At 34.0% G+C, this 6,000-nt stretch overlaps 1 long non-coding RNA gene across 1 annotated transcript in view; it reads left to right on the forward strand.

Moving 5' to 3' along the window:
- Positions 1–4,968, forward strand: part of LOC309483506 — a 159,160-nt gene extending 154,192 nt beyond the window's left edge. The window contains exon 2 of the long non-coding RNA XR_014200579.1: positions 4,753–4,968. This is a non-coding gene — a long non-coding RNA (uncharacterized lncRNA). The remainder of the gene's footprint in view (positions 1–4,752) is intronic.
- The last annotated feature ends 1,032 nt before the right edge of the window (positions 4,969–6,000 follow it).

A 6,000-nucleotide genomic window follows, 5' to 3' on the forward strand; every position in this document is an offset into this window, starting at 1 on the left:
TGAATTTGATTTCAATTGAAGTAACAATAAGGATGCAGAATTGCAATTTGAATTTGAATTTGAATGTAAAGAACTGGAATGGAAATAAATTGGAAATAAATTTTTTTAACAAAAAAGAAGTAAAAAAAGAAGCAAAGACCAAGATAGATAGATTACATTAAATACAATTATAAATCAATATATTTAATAATTTAATGAATTCAATATTTTAATAATTTAATATAGACCTATAATATTAATATTATCTATCTATCTATCTATCTATCTATCTATCTATCTATCTATCTATCTATCTATCTATCTATCTATCTATCTATCTATCTATCTATCTATCTATCTATCTATCTATCTATCTATCTATCTATCTATCTATCTATCATTCAATATATACTTTTCAATTCATAAGAAAATTAATTCATATATTTAATAATTTAATGTTTAATGAATTCAATATTATTATTTTTTTTTTAAATAGGCCTCCATATATACAGTGCAAAAAAAATGCTTTTCTTACTTAGTATTTTTGTCTGGTTTCCAGTCCAAATATAAAAAAATTCTTAAATCAAGATGCATTTACTATAAGTAAAATTAGACAATATGTTATGTCTTGTTTTCTGGGGAATTAATTTTGATTAATTCCCCAGAAAACAAGACATAATATCTTATGGCATTTTACTACTTTAGTAAATGCATCTTGATTTAAGATTTTGTTGTTGTTGATATTTGGACTGGAAACAAGACAAAAATACTAGAAAAGCATTTTTTTTTGCATATATCAAACTTCCTTTGAGGTGTGGCCAATTCAATTTCACTCATATATATATATATATATGAGTGAAATTGAATTGGCCACAGAGTGAAATTGAATTGGCCACACCTCAAAGGAAGTTTATTAAAGGTTTATTAATATATTTTTTTTAATATATATTTTGATCTATATTGTCATTCCAATTAAAATTCAAGTTACTTCCTTAGAAGTGTGGACAATTCAATTTTACACTTATGAATAGAAAAGGACCCTGAATTTTCCACAACCTTGGCTTTCAGACATTTTAACTGGGCCAGAAGCGCCTAAAATCTAAATAAACAAAGAGTCTTGCTCATAGAATGGTGTGTGTTGCACTGCTTCTTTAGGCCCTGACCGCTGCCACATGAAACACATGTACCTAATAAAAGTGTGAAAGCTCTTCGAAATCGATCTAATCTGAGAGAACAGACTGAGCAAAGCCTACAACATACGCAGACTTGAGCGGGATTTGCAGGCTGCTGAATTCCTGTGGCGAGACAGCTGCTCGGTACAGAGGAGTCCAACCAACGGCGCTCTAGAGCTTTTCCAACACTTCATTCAGTCTCACTGTTGCTGAGCAACCCGTGAGCCAACCTGGGCCTTTCCGAGTGAGGGGATCGGCTGTCTATAAAGGGTCTGGTGGTTTATATTAATCAGCATGATGCCGTTAGATTCTTTCATTTTGATTAAGGTTCCTCCCCACCTCCTGACAGGTGGTCTGTCTGTCCCAGGCTGCCCTATTGTCCCGCAGTAATCACTCTCTGCCCTGGACATGTCAGGGAGGATTGGGGAACGGTCACCCTGGAGTGTGAACGTCTGCAGATTTTCTGCCAGGCCACTCCGGGTGTTGCGTTTCAGCTGCCCTTGAGCTCTCTCGCGTTTGTTTGTTTGCACTTAAACACTCATTATAGTGTGGATTTTATGATGCCACCCCCCAACTTTTTTTACAGGCTCTTAATGAGACGGAGTGAGAGAGAGCAGGGACACCTGGAGGCACAGCTGACATCCACTGAGTTTAAAAAGGAGTTAAAGAATCAGACAGCACACAAGTGGAGGGAGACAATAAGTCAAAACTTATCCACCAGCTCAACACAGACGTTCTTCTTGCTCGTCAGTAATTCAGCCTCGGTAGCTTTGAAATCCATTTGCCATTATACACATAATTCTGACTACTACTGAAGCTTTTTATTTATTTATTTTTAAATCAGCTGTAGATATAGGGTTAGTTCACCCAAAAATGAAAATTCTCTCATCATTTACCTTGCATGACTTTCTTTCTTCATGTGAAAAACAAAATAAGTTATTTAAATAAAAATAAATAAAAAAGAAAGAAAAAAAGTCAGTGTTTTTTGGCCATATGGTGCAGTTTTATCATACTAATTATATACTATAGTATTTATTAATTAATTAATATTTAGAATTATCTTATATTTTTATATTTTCAGTTTATTCCAGGCTTTATTCATTTTATGTGCTTTTGTCATTTTTAGTTCTAGTGTTTTTCTTAAATATTTCTATGTAGCATTTATTTGTTTTTAAGTTTTAGTAATTTAGTACTTCAACATCAACTTATTTTATTTCAGTTAGTAGCCAACACAACTTATTTTTCATCTAATATTAATATTTAATTTTAGTTCAGTTTTATTTCAATTAAACCATTATTAATAGTTTTAGTTAACAATAACTAAATGGTAATGTAAGTCAATGGGTTTCAATATCCAGTGACTTCAGCATTCTACAAAGTATCTTATTGTATGTTCCTTAAAACAAAGAAAGTCATACAAATTTGGAATGACATGAGGGAGAGTGAATGATGACAGAAGTTTCCTTTTTGGGTGAACTATCCCTAAACATTTTTGTTGGATGCATCAGCCAATAAAATTAAGGCAAATCCAGTTTTATTTTAATTATGTAACAAAATGGTTAAGATGGAATATATTGATATACTGTCTAAAAAGTAACAGCTTAAATGCACACAGACACATGTTGTGTGTATGCGCAGTTGTGGCGTTCCTCAGCCAGAAGTTTTATATTTTCCACTTTTTAAGCATGAAATTCAAACTGTGGAATGACTCTCTTTGGTGCTATTAAGCTTACTTTATTTTACTGGGAATCATTCTAGCACCAAGAAAACTGACAGGATACTTAAACACAGAACTCTACAGAGGACAGAACTTGAGAAAAGGTCATGGAGAAAAAAAAACAAAAAAACCCTGGCCCTGAGTTATCTGAAATATAACTATTTCATATATAGTAGTTTATCTGAAAATTAAACCTCTGTCATCATCTATTCAACCTTATGTTGTTCCAGATGCATGTGACTTTCTTTTATCTGTGAATCACAAAAGGATACATTTTGAATCACTCACTCACTCAGACCGGGTTTGAGAACCGGATCAACTGATTCATTGAGATTCAACTCAAAAGAACGATTCATGAATTGAATATTGCATCTCTTCTAAAGTACTCTCATGAATGTGCAGAGAATAAATGACAAAATTTTTGTTTTTGGGAGGCGAACTATTCCTTTAAAGAAGTCTGTGAAAGAAGAAAAACTGTTCTTCCAGCCTTAAAATGTTAAAGACATTATCAGCCTGGAAAACAATGGAACATGAACTTTATTCAGAAAAACAAAGCCTCCCTTTCCATTTGGTCTTTGCAATGGAAACTTGTGGAATGAAATACAGACTAATTTCACCTCTTTGAATGTGTTGTGGCAGAACCACCTTTAATAATACCACATGATTGAGTAGAATGGAAATTGTGTCCAAAAATGCCCATGACAGAGGAGGGTGCATTTGGGCACTTGCGCCTGTTCAGCCATTGGGATTTTTTCTATTTTTCCTTTCGCTTTCTCTCCCAGTTACTCACTCCTTCAACATCAGCCCTGGATGCCCAGTGAAAGCATGCTAATTAGGGTAAGTTGCACTGCTATGATTTTGACTGGGTCAGTTTTGGGTCAGTTACATCTTAAACCCTCCATCGCCACATTATAAACCCGCATTAGTCAAGGTATTTCACAAAACCATGCAACTAATTGTAGCCTGAAGCACCTTGTTAGAAAGACCATAAAGATACAAAAAAGGAATTACATAACTAAGAAGTTTAACTGAATAGCTTTGTAGACATAAAATCAATTTGAACACTGAACAACACAATATGTTATTACTACCTAACACGCTTGTTATTCATACCACTTAATACAACTTTAGGTGTTCAAATGTACATCATTAGCAACTTAAACTAAATAAAATATAACTCAATAGTTGTCCTCAAACAATGCTGGACCTGATGCCTGTTTTAAATTAAGTCAGGACATTTGGCCATTAAGTTACAAGATCTTTGCATTTCATAATTTGAAAGAAAACTAAAAGTGTTCAAACTTGTTAAAACTCAGTGGCGCTAATTACATTCTTAAAAGCCCATCATATAAAACTATACCAAAGACCTATAAAACAGTGTGATTCAAGGAATGTGTTTTTATTATCAAAACCTACCGAATAATTAAGAGCAAAATTGGTGGAAACTAATGGCCACAAGACTGGCCTCGCTAGGACTGACTGAAGTGACGGGATGCTGATCGATTGTGATGGCAAAAGGAAACACATGCGCGCCGTGTGTCAGGTACAAGAGGCCCGTAAAAAAGCCCCTGCCTGAGTGCTGGGGTGGAGAATGGCGACTTTTGGCTGTTTATGGCGAGTGATAATAGCCCCTTCATAAAACAAACCCTGTGCTAATTATGCTGGTGGTCGCTCAACAGCACCTCAGCAGTAGCTCTAATGAGTTACACTATGTCAATCCACTAGATTTGGATTACAAATTGTAAAATAGAGCAAAGAATAACAACATAAAAATGCTTAATGACGAGTAAATCTTTTTTGGTCCCTTTAAACAGTAACATTATCAGGTTTATTTTATGTACCGCATGTTGTTTTATATCAGCATATTGAGACTTGATATGACAGAAAATATTTATATTTATAATAGCTTTCCTGTAGCTCAGTGGTAAGAGCATTGCATTAACAATGCAAGGTTGTGGGTTTGATCCCAGGGGATTGCACATACCTATGTATAAATGTATAGGATAACGCAATGTAAGTCGCTTTGGATAAAAGTGTCTGCCAAATGCATAAATGTAAATGTATATATATATATATATATATATATATATATATATATAAATGTTTGCTTTTTTCTGACAGTATATATATATATATATATATATATATATATATATATACTGTCAGAAAAAAGCAAACATTTCAGCTTGTCACTGGGGCGGTGATCGAAAAAGTACACCCTTTTTAACCTTGTATATTCCTAAAGGGTGGACATGAGTATATGAAAATGAAAAATCTGTCATCATTTACTATAAATGCGTTTCAAATCTGTATGACTTTCTTCTGCAAAACACTAGAAAATAATAAGGTATGCCTAAAAGTACAGTTTTGAACATTCTTGTGAGCATTTTCTCAAAGTGCAGATCTTCCTCTCTGCATATTCTGCTGGAGAGAAACCAGTTCTGATGATCTAACAACATAATCTGGAAGAAGGGGCACTCTTTAAGCACGACCCGGAGATGAGCAATTTCCATTATAGATGACTCATGTTTGTCTTATATTTAAACTTACTGGAATTTTGTAATGACCAACAGGTGGAAAAGAAAGAATGTGAGAAAAAGGGAGAGAGAAATGCATCTTTCTGTGGGGGAGACCTATCCTCCAAATTACACTGAGAAAAGAAAGATTGTACTACAAGAAGAGTCAGTGTTGTTTCACTCAATGTTAATGGCTTCAAATAGTTCATGAGTAGTTGAAAAAATGATCCCAGTTCATTTGAGTTTAACGTGAGACCTAATATTCACTATAGGGTTTAAATCTGGACTCTGACCAGGCCAAAACATGAGCCTGATGGACTTGTTCTCAAGACACTTCTTGGTTGTCTTTGCAATTCGGGAAGGAGCATTGTCTTGTTTAAAAATAACATCTGATTATTCCTCTTTAGATATCAACTTTTCAATTGGAAGCAAGCCATTCTGCAATATTCAAAGCATTAAATGACTTTTCACTGTGGTAAAGATGCATATATTTCTTTCAGCAGATTTTCGAAGACAGGACTTTGGAGCATCACCATGTGACTCGTGTTTCATTGTGATTCATCACTCCACACACAACTTCCCATATTCTGCCAAAAAATTTCAACATTCTGTCTTT

Source organism: Leuciscus leuciscus (assembly GCF_965113295.1).
Source record: "Leuciscus leuciscus genome assembly, chromosome: 20".
Taxonomy (NCBI): Eukaryota; Metazoa; Chordata; class Actinopteri; order Cypriniformes; family Leuciscidae; genus Leuciscus; species Leuciscus leuciscus.